Here is an 18,836-nt window from a genome sequence, read left to right on the forward strand (position 1 = left end):
GAGCAGGATTCAATACAATTATAAATAATAGAACCTCCCAGTAGCATTTCTAATAGCATTTCTATCAGCATCCTTATTGTAATTATTATAGTACAGAACTTGCCTCCTATCTCTAGTGTAAGCTTCAATACATATGAGTTTCTTTTCAATCTCCTGAAATCTTAATTTCCCTGGACTCTGAAGTGTCTCCGAATTTTTGAAGCAGCCCTCTGTTTCTCAGCAGATGGTTTCTATGTTTCTGCTCTAATCAGGTCTTCTTGTGCTTTTTGTATTCATTTTTAATTTTTGTCAAATACTCCTAGATCATCCAAATTTATTTGCATATTTATTTATTTATTTAGTCCTATATTACATGAGGGGTCATTTCTTCTGCTTGATAGATTTTTCTCTTATAATTGAAGGGAAGTTTACACTCACAATACATTTCCTTTGGTAAATACTACACACATATGGTGAAGGCTGGGGTTGTCTGGGGTCTGTGGACATGAGACTGCTGCCTTACAATCTCTACAACCCAGGATTGAACCTGTCATGTATGAACACAGTGTGGGAGGTTTTAGACTTCTGGTCTCTTTCCAAAACTTCTATTTCTCTTCTTGCCTTCTCTGTCTCTGTCTATCACAGGCTCTCACTCACTCTGTCTGCACTCATTAATATTTTACTTTTATATTATTTTACTGACAGGCCCAGTTATACAAAGAGAGTCACCAGGGCACTGCTGAGCTCTGGCTTGTTTTGTTGGCGATTTCACCTAGGTTTCTGGAGCCTCAGCTTTGTAAATCTCTCTGGCACAAGCCATACTCTGTCTCCAAATAGCCATGCCAGTATCCCTCAGAGTTGATAATAAAGATACACATACATATATGTACATATATATACATATATATATCAGTTATTTTTAGAATTGTTGACCTTTTTATTGGATCTTAACGCAGAATTACCACATTTATAACAGCCTCCTTATTCATAAATAATTGGTCACATAGTTGGAGCAGGATTCACTACAATTTTAAATTAGAAACCTTCCAGGAGCATTTCCAATAGCCTTTCTATCAGTATCCTTATTGTAATTATCATAGCACAGAACTTGCCTCCATTTTCTAGTGGAAGCTTCAATATGTATGCATTTCTTTTCATTCTCAGTAATGCTTAATTTGCCTGGACCCTGAAGTGTCATGGAATTTTTGAAGCAGCCCTCTGTTTCTCAGCAGACGTTTTCTATTTTTCTGCTGTAATTAGGTCTTCCTGTGGTCTTTGTTTTTATTTTTTTATTTTTTCAAATCCTCCTAGATCATCCCCATTTAATTGCATATTTATTTATTTATTTATTTACTCCAATATCAAATGAGAGGTCTTTTCTTCTGCCTGATAGATTTTCTCTTATAATTGAAGGGAACTTTGGACACACAATACATTTCCTTTTGCAGATACTACACATTACTACAACTACAACTGAACTGTTTTTGACAGTGACATCCAATGCACAATGGATTAGTATTACATGGCTCTAAAGAATGTTCTCTATATAACCTACAATGTTTTCAACCTCACAAATATTTATTCTGTTTTTTCTTGGGGGATGAATGGTTTACAGTCAACAGTTGCATGCAATAGTTGCCATGGGGGTAATTTTTCCCACTTTCCCTGTATTTCTGTACATCATTTGTAACTTTCCGTTTGAGGAGAAGGAAACAGTCATAAATTGACTAGGGGCTCAAAATGGGATCTTGGGCTTCCACATAGTTCTCTGGCATTCTTGCGTGCTCCTAGGCTTTGTTGGTGGTGCTCAAGGCTGCTGGCCAATCACTGAATAGGGGCCAGGACCCTCCAAGCACACCAGCCAATGAGATTTCTAGCAGGAGTTCTGGGCATTGCCTAGGCCTCTGGCCTATCAGAGCATGGCTAACACCCTGTAGGAGGGCCTATTAATGGAAGCCTGTATATGGGGGCTCAGAGCTGGCCTTAACAGGCTGAGCTTGCTTCAAGGAAGTCCGAAGCAGTGTTCAGCCCTGGGCCCTGCCTTGCAGAAACTGTCCAGTGCGCATGTGAATAACTCCATATGTGCCTGTGCCTCTGTGGATGTGTGCGTGTGTGTGCCTGTCCATGTGGAGAGTCTCCTGGATGAGTTCCTACTCGAGCCTATTTTGCTCAGTACCGTTGGTGCTGCATATAGCTAATGATTTGGAGATTTTACTCCTTTGGACATTCTTTTCCTGATGCACAGTTTCTCTCCAGGTTTTAGCAATCTATTGAATGTGAAATCGAATCCATTGTAGAAAATGACTACATGACTACATCAGTCTCTCTCTCTCTCTCTCTCTCTCTCTATATATATATATATATATATATATATATATATATGTAACATGTAGAGGTCTGAAAATATTTTTAGCTATAGAGCTGCACAGCTATGGATTACTGTAGTAGTGCGGATACACCTGGCCCTTCTGAGCCACAGTCATGAGAGACATCTCAAAGAGCCATTCCTATACCTCTTATCACTCTACATATCTCTCTCAGCACAAACTATCGCTGCCAAATGATCTACTTCCCTCTTGCTCTTTTTCTCCGCCGTCTCCTATCCCAAAACTGTATATCAAAGAAGAAATAAACATAGTGCAGTTCCCTGCACACACCACAGGCTGAGGCTGGACGAGGGAGATGCAATAAGCCAGCGTGCATATTGGCTGGAGCATCACTAAGTCTACTTCCAATTTGGAGAGGCGAGGGCTGTTTTGGAGAGTGGGCTGCAGGCCGAGTGTTGCTTCTCAGATTGGGGTAAGACCTAGATGTTCTCTGTGTAACATTTCCTCACAAACATAAAATAACAATGCCACTTGTAAGAATTATGGATGGACATGGACTATTTGTCTTCAGTGCTCTGGCACTAATCAACACAGGTCCAGAATTTCTGTACTTTTCTTTCACTTTCTGTCTCTCTGTCTCTACATGCCTTCTTCACTGGGCCCTTACTGGAAGTCAGTGCTTGCATTGTTAACTCGGTCTTCCTGGTGTTGAATTTTTCCACTCTTTGCCCTTTGGATTATTTAATTTTGTTCATATGGGCATATGGCGCAGTACAGTGGGGAACTGAGGAGGCAGTGATCCTAATATAGGTAACAGGCATACGTCCATCTCCAGCTCCAGCTGTCCAGGCCCTCTGTGCTTGACTCCCATTCTCTAGGGCCCTGAGGCTGACACTCAGCCTAAATGCAGCCCTCCTCACCTTCCGACACAGAATCTTAGTCCTTATTCCATGAGAGCCCAGGTCAATAAGTGAAACACTATCCCCGTGGCACACACATTGTACTTTCCCTCTATTGGGCCGAAAGTAAAAGATCTGTGGTACTGATAGCCACACCAGTGTCCAGATTTTTCATGCAAAATGGAAGCTTCCAGGGTTCAGAAAGAGGGTGTTTTGATGGCTGTGAAATGTCTTTTCCAAGTGCCTCATGGGGTTTCAAATCCTTTTGAAACCTGAAGTTCTTTCTTGTATCTAGGGAATATTCTCACCTCTGGCCAGAATGCCTTCCCAACTAGGAGCACACCTATCCCGGGGTGAGGGGGTCTGCCAGCCTCCTAGCTCCTGGAGGGATTCCTGAGTATGTCTTCAGGCCCAAGTTGTAACAGGTGTGTCCAATTTCCTTTATTAGCAGCAGCCAGGCCCTCAGGTGTGGGGCGGGACTGTGATCTCCACTGGAAACTCCTAATTCAGCCAATGGAGGCATCCATCTTTCTTTTGTCTGTCCATATCAAGGGCCCAGGGAGTTTGTGCTTCCTGAAAGCACAGCGACTTTGTATGGGACACTCATGCATGCCTACTTCTGGGAATCTCTATGAGTGTGATGTGTGCATACCAGGACACCATGACCAGGCATGTGAGACTACAGGAGCAATTGCCTTAGCCGGAACCAAAGGGTAGGTGTCAGGGACCGGGTTCATTGAGTATTGTTTGGTCAAACACAGTTCCCATCTATGTTGAAACACAGCTCTTTCTGGGTACTTTCTGTGCTTGTAATCTGCTGCCCTGATCAGTGGACTGAGAGCCTGGAGGCTGAGTAGGCAGCCAAATGTGACTGGACAGGCTCATGCCCCTGAATTCTGAGGGGTTCCCCAGCTTCCCCCAGATGATAGATAGTGAGGCATGGGATTGAATAGGGAACTCAGGAGATTTAGACATGAGAGTCCCTTTGCATATGTATTCTTGCTTAGCATGAATCTGGGCTAACTGGCTTGTCCTGACCAGCTAGGTTCTCTGTACATAAGTTGCAGGTGAGGCTGGCTACCTTGACACCCATGCTCTGAGACTACTACAGGTGAGCTCTGAGCACACACAGACACAGACAGTCAGACAGACAGACAGACACACACACACATTACTCTCAGGTTTAGTAGTACAGCATATGGTGAAGGCTGGGGCTGTCTTGGTCTGTGGGGATGAGAGCTGCTGCCTTACAATCTCTACAAGCTAGGTTTGATCCTGTCATCAATGAACACAGTGTAGGATGTTTTTGAATTCTGAGACACTGAGGAGGGAGAGGTTTTTGCCCTGAGGCTTGAACCGGGAACTAGCAGCTGCCCTGTGTGTGTTGCCAGACTAGGAAACTTATGGTACCTGTCCATGTGGAGAGTCTCCTGGATGAGTTCCTTCTCGAGCCTTTTTAGATTGGTCCCGGTGGAGCTGCATATAGCTAATGATTTTGAGATTTTACTCCTTTGTACAATTCTTTTACTGATGCATAGTTTCTCTCCAGGTTTAAGCAATCAATTGTCTGAATGTCATATCGAATCCATTGTAGAAAATGACTACATCAGTCCCTCTCTCTCTCTCTCCATAAATATATATATATATATATATATATATATATATATATATATATATATATATATGTAACATGTAGAGGTATAAAAATATTTTTAGCTAGAGACCTGCAGAGCTCTGTATTACAGTAGTAAAGTGGATACACCTTGCCATTCTGAGCTACAGTCATGAGAGACATCTCACAGAGCCATATCGTTTATCACTCTACAAATCTCTCTCAGCACAAACTACTGCTGACAAATCATCTACTTCCCTCTTGCTCTATTTGTCCACTGAGTCCTATCCCAAAACTGTAAATCAAAGACGAAATAGACATAGTGCAGTCCCATGCACACTGGACAGGCTGAGGCTGCACCAGGGAGATGCAATGCACTAGCCTGCATCTTGGCTGGAGCATCACTAAGACTACTTCCAATTTGGAGAGGCGGGGCAGTTTTGGAGAGTGGGCTTCCGGCCAAGTGTTGCTTCTCAGAGTGGCTAAGACCTAGATGTTCTAAGTGTTACCTTCCCTCAAAAACATAAAATAGCAATGCCAATTGTAAGAAGTATGCATGGGAATGTTGTGTTTGTCTTCAGTGTGCTGGCACTGATCAACACAGGGCTAGAATTTCTGTCCTTTTCTGTCTCTGTCATTCTGTCTTTCCTACTGTCTCTAAGTGCCTTCTTGCCTGGGCACTTACTGGAAGTCATTGCATGCATAGTGAATTCAGTCATCCTAGTGTTGAAATTTAGCTTTCCTTGGACTTTGGATTATTTAGTCTCCTGCACATGGTGTAGTATAGAGGGGAACTGTGGAGACATAGTTGTTGCTGCAGGTTCCAGGCATATGTCCATCTGCAGCTGCAGCTATCCAAGCCCTCTGTGCTTGACTCCCATTCTCCAGGGCCCTGAGGCTGTCACTCAGCCTAAATGCAGCCATCCTCACCTTCCTGCAGAGAGTCCTTGTCCTTATTCCATGAGAGCCCAGGTGAAGAGAAGTGAAACTCTATCCCCCTGGCACACACATTGTGCTTTCCCTCTATTATGCCAAATGTAAAGGATCTGTGGTACTGATGGCCACACCAGTGTCCAGATTTTCCAAGCAAAATGCAAGCTTCTAGGGTTCAGAAAGAGGGTATTTTGATGGCTGTGAAATGTATTTTCCAAGTGCCTCATGGGGTTTTTAAATCTTTTTGAAACCTGAAGTTCATTCTTGTATCTAGGGAATATTCTCACCTCTGGCCAGAAGGGCTGCCCAACTCGGAGCACAGCTATCCCGGGGTCAGGAGATCTGCCAGCCTGCTAGCTCCTGGTGGATTCCTGAGTATGTCCTCAGTGTCCAAGTAGTAACAGGTGTTTCCAATTGTCTTTATTAGCAGCAGCCAGGCCCTCAGGTGAGGTGTGGGGCTGTGATCTCCACTGGAAGCTCCGAATTCAGCAAATGGAGGCATCCATCTTTCTTTTGCCTCTCCATAGCAAGGGCCCAGGGAGTTTTTTCTTCCTGCAAGCAGAGCGGCTTTGTATGGGACACTCATGCATGCCTACTTCTGGAATCTATCTAAGTGTGATGTTTGGACATCAGGACACCATGATAAGGGATGTGAGGCCACAGGAGCAATTGCCTAAGCCGAACCCAAAGGGTCAGTGTAATGGACCTGTTTCATCCACTATTGTTTGGTTGAACACAGTCCCCATCTATGTTGAAACACAGCTCTATCTGGGTACTGTCTGTGCTTGTAATCTACTGCGCTGAACAGTGGACTGAGAGCCTGGAGGCTGAGTAGGCAGCCAAATGTGACTGGATGGGCTCATGCCCCTGAATTCTGAGGGGTGCCCCAGCTTCCCCCTGATGATAGATGGTGTGGAATGGGATTGAATAGAGAACTCAGGAGATTTAGACATGAGAGTCCCTTTGCATATGCATTCTTGCTTAGCCAGAATCTGGGATAGCTGGCTGGCCCTGACCAACTAGGTTCTCTGTACATAAGTTGCAGGTGAGGCTGGCTACCTTGACACCCATGCTCTGAGACTACTACAGGTGAGCTCTGAGCACACAAAGACACACACAGTCAGACAGACAGACAGACACACACACACACACATTACTGTCAGTTCTGGTAGTACAGCATATGGTGAAGGCTGGGGCTGTCTGGTGTCTGCGGGCATGAGAGCTGCTGCCCTATAATCTCTACAAGCCAGGTTTGCACCTGACATCAATGAACACAGTGTAAGAGGTTTTTGAATTCTGAGACACTGAAGAGGGAGAGGTTGTATCTGTGTCTCTGTGGATGTGTGCATGCATGGCTTGAGAGTGTATGTTTGTGTTTGTGTGTGGTAAGGAGAGAGAGAGAACAACAGAATGACTGTGGCACAGGTGATTTTGTGCCAAACACTTGGCACATTCTGATTTACCGCTCAATATTGACACCATTGTAGCTCACCTCGGCACTTGGACACTTTTTTTCTTTTCAGATGTAAAGACAAGAATAGGGAGAGGTTTTGCCCTGAGGCATGCTATGGGAACTAAAAGCTGCCCTGTGTGTGCTGCCAGATTAGAAAAATTGTGGTGCCTGTCCATGTGGAGAGTCTCCTGGATGAGTTCCTTATCGATCCTTTTTCGCGAGGTCCCATTGGAGCTGCATATAGCTAATGATTTGGAGATTTTACTCCTTTGGACAATTCTTTTCCTGATGCACCGTTTCTCTCCAGGTTTTATCAATCAATTGTCTGAATGCATGTCACATACATTGTAGAAAATGACTATATAAGTGTCTTGCACTCTCTCTCTCTCTCTCTCTCTCTCTCTCTCTCTCTATATATATATATATATATATATATATATATATATACACACATATATGTAAGATGTAGAGGTCTGAAAATATATTTTAGTTAGAGATCTGCACAGCTCGGGACTAGGATAGTAATGCGGATACACCAGGCCCTTCTGAGCCAGAGTCATGAGAGACAGTTCCCATCTATGTTGAAACACAGCTCTTTCTGGGTTCATTCTGGGCTTGTAATCTGCTGCACTGAGCAGGGGACTGAGAGTCTGGAGGCTGAGTAGGCAGCCAAACGTGACTGGACTGTCTCCTTCCCTTAAATTCTGAGGAGTGACCCAGCTTACCCCGTTGACAGTGTTGGATGATAGGCATGATATTTAATCAGGAACTCAGAGAGGGACACATGAGAGTCCTTTTGCATGTGCATTCTTGCCTAGCCAGAATCTGGGCTAGCAGGATTGCCCTTACCAGCTAGGTTCTCTGTACATAAGTTGCAGGTGAGGATGGCTACCTTGTCACCCATGCTCTGAGACTACTATAGGTGAGTTCTGACCACACACAGACACACCAACAGACAGACAGACAGACACACACACACACACACACACACACACACACACATTACTGTCGGGTCTGGTAGTATAGCATATGGTGAAGGCTGGGGCTGTCTGGGGTCTGTGGGCATGAGAGCTGCTGCCTTACAATCTCTACAAGTCAGCTTTGAACCTGTCATCAATGAACACAGTGTAGGAGGTTTTTGAATTCTGGTCTCTTTCCAAATCAACTATTTCTCTTCTCGCCTTCTCTGTCTCTAACTCTCACATGCTATCATACACTATCTTCCCTCATTAATATTTTACTTAATAATTAATTTAATGACTGGCCCAGATATACAAAGAGCGTTACCAGAGCACTGCTGAGCTCTGGCTTGTTTTGTTGGTGATATCACCCAGGCTACTGGAGCCACAGCTTTGTAAGTCTCTCTGACACAAGACATATTCTGTCTCCTCATTTCCATGGCAGTATCTCTCAGATTTTATATTAAACATATACATATATATATACATATAGATATATATATACATATATATCTGTTATTTTTAGAATTCTCGACCTATGTAATTGATCTTTATCAGAATTAACACATTTATAACAGCTTCTGAAACTCTATCCCCCTGGCACATAAATTGTGCTTTCCCACTATTGGGGCGAATGTTAAGGATCTGTGGTACTGATGGTCACACCAGTGTCCAGATTTTCCACGCAAAACTGAAGCTTCCAGGGTTCAGAAAGAGGGTTTTTTGACGGCTGTGAAATGTGTTTTCCAAGTGCCTCATGAGGTTTCAAATCCTTTTGAAAACTGAAGTTCATTCCTATATCTAGGGTATATTCATACCTCTCGCCAGAATGCACTCCCAACAAGGAGCACAGCTATCCTGGGTTCAGGAGGTCTGGTAGCCTGCTAACTCCTGAAGGGTTTCCTGAGTATGTCCTCAGGTCCCAAGTGGTAACAGGTGTTTCCAATTGCCTGTATTAGCAGAAACCAGGCTTTCAGGTGAGGGGCGGTGCTGTGACCTCTACTTCAAACTCCAAATTCAGCCAATGGAGGCATCCATCTTCTTTTGTCTCTCCATAGCAAGGGCCTGGGGAGTTTGTGCTTCCTGCAAGCAGAGGGACTTTGTATGGGACACACATGGATGCCTACTTCTGGGAATGTCTCTGAGTGTGATGTGTGGACATCAGGACACCATGATCATGGATTGTGAGGCCACAGAAGCAATTGCCTTAGCAGGACCCAAAGGGTAGGTGTAAGGGGCCGGGTTCATCCACTATTGTTTGGTCAATAACAGTTCCCATTTATGTTTAGACACAGCTCTTTCTGGGTTCTTGCTGGGCTTGTAATCTGCTGTCCACTGAGAAGTGGACTGGGAGCGTGGAGGCTGAGTATGAAGCCAAAGGTGACTGGACAGGGTCCCGCCCCTGAATTCTGAGGGGTGCTCCAGCTTCCCCCTTGGCAGTGTTTGGGTGATAGTGAGGCATGAGATTGAATTGGGAACTCAGGAGAGCAAGACATGAGAGTCCCTTTGCATATGCATTCTTGATTAGCCAGAATCTGGGCTAGCTGTCTTTCCCTAACCAGCTAGGTTCTCTGTAGATATGTTGCAGTTTAGGCTGGCTACCTTGCCACCCATGCTCTGAAACTACTATAGGTGAGTTCTGAGCACAGAGACACAGACAGACAGACAGACACACACACACACATTACTGTCAGTTCTGGTAATACAGCATATGGTGAAGGCTGGGGCTGTCTCGGGTCTGTGGGCATGAGAGCTGCTGCCTAACAATCTCTACAATCCAGGTTTGAACCTATCATCAATGAACACAGTGTAGGAGGTTTTTGAATTCTGGTCTCTTTCAAACTCATCTATTTCTCTTCTCGCCTTCTCTGTCTCTAACTCTCACAGGATCTCACACACTCTGTCTTCACTCATGAATATTTTACTTATATACTTATTTTACTGACACTCACAGATATACAAAGATAGTTACCAGAGCACTGCTGAGCTCTGGCTTGTTGTGTTGGCGTTTTCACCTAGGCTACTGGAGCCTCAGTTTGTAAGTCTTTCTGACACAAGCCATATTCTGTCTCCTCATTTCCATGCCAGTATCACTCATAGTTTATATTAACGTGATTTTTTTGCAAAACACTTGGTACTTTATGATTTACAGCTCAATATTGACACCAATGTAGCTCTCTTTTGCTCTTGGTCACTTTTCTTCTTTTCAGATGTAAACCACTGAAGAGGGAGAGGTTTTTACCCTGAGGCTTGCACTGCGAACTACCAGATGCACTATGTCTGTTGCCAGACTAGGAAACGTGTAGTGCCTGTACATGTGGAGAGTCTCCTGGATGAGTTCCTTGTCAAGCCTTTTTCGCTATGTCCCGTTGGAACTGCATATAGCTAATGATTTTGAGATTTTACTCCTTTGGACAATTCTTTTCCTGATGCACAGTTTCTCTCCAAGTTTTAGCAATCAGTTGTCTGAATGTCATATCGAATCCATTGTAGAAAATGACTACATCAGTGTCTCTCTCTCTCGCTATATTTATCTATATATCTATATCTATGTCTATGTCTATGTCTATGTCTATGTCTATGTCTATGTCTATGTCTATGTCTATGTCTATGTCTATGTCTATATCTATATCTATGTAACATGTAGAGATCTGAAAATATTTTTTAGCTAGAGATCTGCACAGCTTTGGATTAGGGTAGTAATGAGGATACACCTGGCCCTTCTGAGCCACAGTCATAAGAGACATCTCACAGATGTCACATTCATATACCTTTTATCACTCTACAAATCTTTCTCAGCACAAACTACCGATCGCAATTCATCTACTTCCCTCTTGCTCTTTTTGTCCACCGAGTCCTAAACCAAAATTGTAAATCAATGAAGAAATAGACATAGTGCAGTTCCCTGCACACAGGACAGTATGAGGCTGGATCAGGGAGATGCAATAAGGCAGCATGAATTTTGGCTGGAGCATCACTAAGACTACTTCCAAATTAGAGAGGCGAGGGCAGTTTTGGAAAGTGGGCTTCAGGCCAAGTGTTGCTTCTCAGAGTGGGCTAAGTCCTAGAGATTCTAAGTGCAACCTTTCCTAACAAACATAAAATAACAATGCCACTTGTAAGAAGTATGCATGGGCATGGAGGGTTTGTCTTCAGTGCTCTGGCACTGATCAACACAAGGCCAGAATTTCAGTCCTTTTCTGTCTCTGTCAACCTGTCTCTCTGACTGTCTTTACGTGCCATCTTCACTTGGCCCATTGGAAGTCAGTGCATGCATCGTGAACTCGGACTTCCTGATGTTGAAAATTTCCTTTTTTGCCCTTTGGATTATTCAGTCTCCTGCATATGGCATAGTAGATTGGGGAACTGAGGAGACAGCGAACCTGCTGCAGGTAACAGGCATATGTGCATCTTCAGCTGCAGCTTTCCAGGCAATCTGTGCATGACTACCATTCTCCAGGGTCCTGAGGCTGACACTCAGCCTAAATGCAGCCCTCCTCAATTTCCTGCACCACATCCTTGTCCTTATTCCATGAGAGCCCAGGTCAAGTGAAGTGAAACTCTATATTCCTGGCACACATATTGTGCTTTGTCTCTATTGGTCCGAATGTAAAGGATGTGTGGTGATGATGGCCACACCTGTGTCTAAATTTTCCATAAAAAATGGAAGCTTCCAGTGTTGAGAAAGAGGGTGTTTTGATGGCTGTGCAATGTCTTTTCCAAGTGCCTCATGGGGTTTCATATCCTTTTGAAACCTGAAGTTCTTTCTTGTATCTAGGGAATATTCTCACCTCTGGCTAGAATGCCCTCCCAACTAGGAGCACAGCTATCCTAGGGTCAGAAGATCTGACAGCATGCTAGCTCCTGGAGGGAATCCTGAGTATTATGTCCTCAGGTCCCAAGTGGTAACAGGTGTTTCCAATTGCCTTTATTAGCAGCATCCAGGTCCTCAGGTGAGGGGCGAGGCTGTGATCTCCACTGGAAACTGCTAATTCAGCCAATGGAGGAATCCATCATCCTTTTGTCTCTCCATAGCAAGAGCCCGGGGAGTTTGTGGTTCCTGCAAGCAGAGCGACATTGTATGGAACACTCATGGATGCCTTCTTCTGGGAATCTCTCTGAGAGTGATGTGTGGACACCAGGACACCTTGATCAGGGATTGTGAGGCCATAGGAACAATTGCCTTAACAGGACCCAAAGGGGAGGTGTAAGGGGCCGGGTTCATCCACTATTGTTTGGTCAAACACAGTTCCCATCTATGTTGAGACACAGCTCTTTCTGGGTTCCTTCTGGGCTTGTAAACTGCTGTCCACTGAGAAGTGGATTGGGAGCCTGGAGGCTGAGTATGCAGCCAAACATGACTGGACATGTCCTACCCCTGAATTCTGAGGGGTGAACCAGCTTCCCCCGTTGGCAGTGTTTGGATGATAGTGAGACATGAGATTGAATCGGGAACTCAGGAGAACAATACATGAGAGTCCCTTTGCATATGCATTCTTGCTTTGCCAGAATCTGGGCTATCTGTCTTTCCCTAACCAGCTAGGTTATCTGTACATAATTTGCAGTTGAGGCTGGATAAATTGCAAACCATGCTCTGAGACTACTATAGGTGAGTTATGAGCACACACAGACTCACACAGACAGACAGACACACACACACACACAAACACATTACTGTCAGATCTGGTAGTACAGCATATGGTGAAGACTGGGGCTGTCTGGGGTCTGTGGGCATGAGAGATGCTGACTTACAATCTCTACAAGCCAGGTTTGAACCTGTCAATCATGAACACATTGTAGGAGGTTTTTGAATTCTGGTCTCTTTCCAACTCATCTATTTCTCTTCTTGCCTTCTCTTTCTCTAACTAGCACATGCTCTCACACACTCTGTCTTCACTCATTAATATTTTATTTATATACTTATTTTACTGACAGGCCCAGATATACAAAGAAAGTTACCAGAGAACTTCTGAGCTCTGGCTTGTTGTGTTGGAAATTTCACCTAGGCTACTGGAGCCTCAGTTTCTAAGTCTTTCTGACACAAGCCATATTCTGTCTCCTCATTTCCATGCCAGTATCACTCACAGTTTAAAATAAAGTGATTTTTTTGCAAAACACTTGGGACATTTTGATTTACATATCAATATTGACACCATTGTAGCTCTCTTTGGCCCTGGTCAAATTTCTTCTTTTCAGATGTAGAAACACTGAAGAGGGAGAGGTTTTTGCCCTGAGGCTTGCACTGGGAACTACCAGATGCACTGTGTCTATTGCCATACTAGGAAACTTGTGGTGCCTGTCCATGTGGAGAGTCTCTTTGATGTGTTCCTTCTCAAGCCTTTTTCACTATATCCCGTTGGAGCTGCATATAACTAATGATTTTGAGATTTTACTCCTTTGGACAATTCTTATCCTGATGCAGAGTTTCTCTCCAAGTTTTAGCAATCAATTGTCTGAATGTCATATCTAATCCATTATAGAAAATCACTACATCAGTGTTTCTCTCTCTCTCTCTCTCTCTCCATATATATATATATATATATATATATATATATATATATATATATATGTAACATGTAGTGATCTGAAAATATTTTTAGCTCGAGACCTGCACAGCTCTGGATTATTGTAGTAATGCAGATACAACTGGCCCTTCTGAGCCACAGTCATGAGAGACATCTCACAGAGCCATTCGTATACATCTTATCACTCTACAAATCTCTCTCAGCACAAAGTACCGCTGCCAAATCATCTACTTCCCTCTTGCTCTTTGTGTCCACCGAGTCGTATCCCAAAACTATACATGAAAGAAGAAATAAACATAGTGCAGTTTCCTGCATACAGGACAGTCTGAGGGTGGGCCAGGGAGATGCATGTCCAGATATTCCATGCAAAAAGGAAGCTTCCAGGGTTCAGAAATAGGGTGTTTTGATGGCTGTAAAAAGTCTTTTCCAAGTGCATCCTGGGGTTTCAAATCCTTTTGAAACCTGAAATTCTTTCTTGTATCTAGGGAATATTCTGACCTCTGGTCCTAAGGCCCTCCCAACTAGGAGCACAGCTATCCCGGGGTCAGGAGGTCTGCCAGCCTGCTAGCTCCTTGAGGGATTCCTGAATATGTCCTCAGGCCCCAAGTGGTAACAGGTGTTTCCAATTGCCTTTATTAGTAGCAGCCAGACCCTCAGGTGAGGAGCGGGGCTGTGATCTCCACTGGAAGCTCCTAATTCAGCCAATGGAGGCATCCATATTATTTTCATCTCTCTATAGCAAGGGTCCGGGGAGTTTTTGCTTCCTGCAAGCAGAGCGACTTTGCATGGAACACTCATGCCTGCCTACTTCTGGGGATCTCTCTGAGTGTGATGTGTGGAAACCAGGACACCATGATCAGGGATTGTGAGGCCACAGGAGCAATTGCATTAGCCAGACCCAAAGGGTAGGTGTAAGGGGCCCTTTCATCCACTATTGTTTGGTCAAACACAGTTCCCATCTATGTTGAAACACAGCTCTTTCTGGGCTTATAATCTGCTGCCGTGAGCAGTGGACTGAGAGTCTGGAGGCTGAGTAGGCAGCCAAACTTGACTAGACAGGGTCCTGACCCTGAATTCTAGGGGTGCCCCAGTCCCCCATTGGCAGTGTTTGCATGATAGTGAGGCATGAGATTGAAGCGGGAACTCAGGAGAGTGAGACATGAGAGTCCCTTTGCATATGCATTCTTGCTTAGCCAGAATCTGGGCTAGCTGGCTTTCCCTAACCAGCTAGGTTCTCTGTACATAAGTTGCAGGTGAGGCTGGCTACCTTGCCCCCATGCTCTGAGACTACTATAGGTGAGTTCTGAGCACACACAGACACACACTGAGAGACAGACACACATACACACACATTAATGTCAGGTCTGGTAGTACAGCATATGGTGAATGCTGGGGCTGTCTGGGGTCTGTGGGCATGAGAGCTGTTGCCTTACAATCTCTACAAGCCAGGTGAACCAGTCATCAATGAACACAGTGTAGGAGTTTTTTGACTTCTGGTCTCTTTCCAACTCATCTATATCTCTTCTCGCCTTCTCTGTCTCTAACTCTCACATGCTCTCACACACTCTGTCTTCACTCATTAATATTTTTCTTATATACTTATTTTACTGACATTCCAGGATATACAAAGAGAGTTAACAGTGCACTGCTGAGCTCTGGCTGTTGTTTTGGCGATTTCACCTAGGCTACTGGAGCCTCAGTTTGTAAGTCATTCTGACAAAAGCCATATTCTGTCTCCTCATTTCCATGCCAGTATCACTCATAGTTTATAATAAAGTGATTTTTTTGCAAAACACTTGGTACATTCTGATTTACAGATCAATATTGACACCATTGTAGCTCTCTTTGGCTCTGGTCACTTTTATTCTTTTGAGATGTAAAAACACTGAAGAGGGAGAGGTTTTTGCCCTGAGGCTTTCACTGGGAACTACCAGATGCACTGTGTCTGTTGCCAGACTAGGAAACTTGTTGTGTCTGTCCATGTGGAGAGTCTCTTTGATATGTTCCTTCACAAGCCTTTTTTGCTATGTCCCGTTGGAGTTGCATATATCTAATGATTTTGAGATTTTACTTCTTTGGACAATTCTTTTCCTGATGCACTGTCTCTCTCCAAGTTTTTGCAATCAATTGTCTGAATGTCTTATCTAATCCATTGTAGAAAATCTCTACATCAGTGTTTCGCAATCTCTCTCTCTCTCTCTCTCTCTCTCTCTCTATATATATATATATATATATATATATATATATATATATATATGTAACATGTAGTGATCTGAAACTATTTTTAGCTCGAGACCTGCACAGCTCTGGATTAGGGTAGTAATGCAGATACACCTGGCCCTTCTGATCCACAGTGATGAGAGACATCTCACAGAGCCATTCGTATACCTCTTATCACTCTACAAATCTCTCTCAGCACAAAGTGCCGCTGCCAAAACATCTACTTCCCTCTTGCTCTTTTTGTCCACCGAGTCCTATCCCAAAAATGTAAATGAAAGAAGAAATAGACATAACGCAGTTTCCTGCACACAGGACAGTCTGAGGCTGGACCAGGGAGATGCAATACGCCAGCCTGCATCTTGGCTGGATCATCACTACAACTACTTCCAAATTGGAGAGGCGAGGGCAGTTTTGGAAAGTGGGCTGCAGGCCAAGTGTTGCTTCTCAGAGTCGGCTAAGACATAGATGTTCTAAGTGTAACCTTTCCTCAAAAACATAAAATAACTATTCCACTTGTTAGAAGTATGCATGGACATGAAGGGTTTGTTTTCAGTGCCGTGGCACTGATCAACACAGGGACAGAATTTCAGTCCTTTTCTGTCTCTGTCATCCTATCTCTCTGACTGTCTCTACATGCCTTCTTCCCTGGGCCCCTATGGAAGTCAGTGCATGCATCGTGAACTAGGACTTCCTGGTGTTGAAATTTTCCTTTCTTTCCCCTTTGGATTATTCAATCTCCTGCATATGGTATAGTAGATTCGGGAACTGAGGAGACAGCGAACCTGCTGCAGGTAACAGGCATATGTGCATCTCCAGCTGCAGCTGTCCAGGCAATCTGTGGTTGACTCCCATTCTCCAGGGCCCTGAGGCTGACACTCAGCCTAAATGCAGCCCTCCTCATTTTCCTGTACCTCATCCTCGTCCTTATTCCATGAGAGCCCTGGTCAAGAGAAGTGAAAATCTATCCCCCTGGCACACACATTGTGCTTTCCCATATTGGCTGAATGTAAAGGATCTGTGGTACTGATGACCACACCAGTGTCCAGATTTTCCACGCAAAATGGAAGCTTCCAGGGTTCTGAAAGAGAGTGTTCTGATGGCTGTGGAAAGTATTTTACAAGTCCCTCATGGGGTTTCAAATCCTTTTGTAACCTGAAGTTCTTTCTTGTTTCTAGGGAATATTCTCACCTCTGGCTAGAATGCCCTCCCAATTATGAGCACAGCTATCCCTGTGTCAGGAGGTCTGCCAGCCTGATAGCTCCTGGAGGGATTCCTGAGTATGTCCTCAGGACGCAAGTGGTAACAGGTGTTTCCAATTGCCTTTATTAGCAGCAGCCAGGCTATCAGGTGAGGGGCCGGGTTGTGATCTCCACTGGAAACTCCTAATTATGCCAATGGATGGATCCATCTTCCTTTTGTCTCTCCATAGCAAGGGCCCAGGGATTTTGTGCTTCCCGAAGCAGAGCGACTTTGTATGGGACACTCATGGATGCCTACTTCTGGGAATCTCTGAATGTGATGTGTGGACACCAGGACACCATGATCAGGGATTGTGAGGACACAGGAGCAATTTCCTTAGCCGGACCCAAAGGGGAGGTGTAAGGGGCCGGGTTCATCCAATATTGTTTGGTCAAACACAGTTCCCATTTTTCAGCTCTTTCTGGGTTCTTTCTGGGCTTGTAATCTGCTGCCCTGAGAAGTGGACTGGGAGCCTGGAGGCTGAGTATGCAGCCAAACCTGACAGGACAGGGTCCTGCCCCTGAATTCTGAGGGGTGCCCCAGCTTCCCCCGTTTACAGTGTTTGGATGATAGTGACGCATGTTATTGAATAGGGAACTACATGAGAGTCCCGTTGCATATGCATTATTGCTTAGCCAGAATCTGGGCTAGCTGGATTTCCCTAACCAGCTAGGTTCTCTGTACATAAGTTGCAGGTGAGGCTGGCTACCTTGTCACCCATGCTCTGAGACTACTATAGGTGAGTTCTGACCACACACAGGCACACAAACAGACAGACAGACACACACATACACACATTTCTATCAGGTCTGGTAGTACATCATATGGTGAAGGCTGGGGCTGTCTGGGGTCTGCAGGCATGAGAGCTGCTACCTTACAATCTCTACAAGCCAGGTTTGAACCTGTCATCAATGAACACAGTGTAGGAGGTTTTTGAATTCTGGTCTCTTACCAACTCATCTATTTCTCTTCTCGCCTTCTCTGTCTCTCTCACATGCTATCACTCATTAATATTTTTCTTATATACTTATTTTACTGACAGGCCAAGATATACAAAGAGAGTTACCAGAGCACTGTTGAGCTCTGGCTTGTTGTGTTGGTGATTTCACCTACTCTACTGGAGCCTCAGTTTCTAAGTCTTTCTGACACAAGCCATATTCTGTCTCCTCATTTCCATGCCAGTATCACTCACAGTTTATAATAAAGTGATTTTTTGCAAAACACTTGGTACATTCTGATTTACAGCTCAATATTCACACCATTGTAGCTCTCTTTGGCCCTTGGTCAATTTTCTTTTTTTCAGAAGTAAAAACACTGAAGACGGAGAGGTTTTTGCCCTGAGGCTTGCACTGGGAACTACCAGCTGCCCTGTGTCTGTTGCCAGACTAGGAAACTTGTGGTGCCTGTCCATGTGGAGAGTCTCCTTGATGAGTTCCTTCTCGAGACTTTTTCGCTCTGTCCCGTTGGAGCTGCATATAGCTAATGATTTTGAGATTTTACTTCTTTGGACAATTCTTTTCCTCTTGCACAGTTTCTCTCCATGTTTTAGCAATCAATTGTCTAAATGTCATATCGAATCCAGTGTATAAAATGACTACATCCGTCTCTGTCTGTCTCTCAATCTCTCTCTCTCTCTCTCTATATATATATATATATACACATATATATAACATGTAGAGGTCTGAAAAAA

This window comes from Erinaceus europaeus, chromosome 6 (assembly GCF_950295315.1).
Source record: "Erinaceus europaeus chromosome 6, mEriEur2.1, whole genome shotgun sequence".
NCBI classification, from domain to species: Eukaryota; Metazoa; Chordata; class Mammalia; order Eulipotyphla; family Erinaceidae; genus Erinaceus; species Erinaceus europaeus.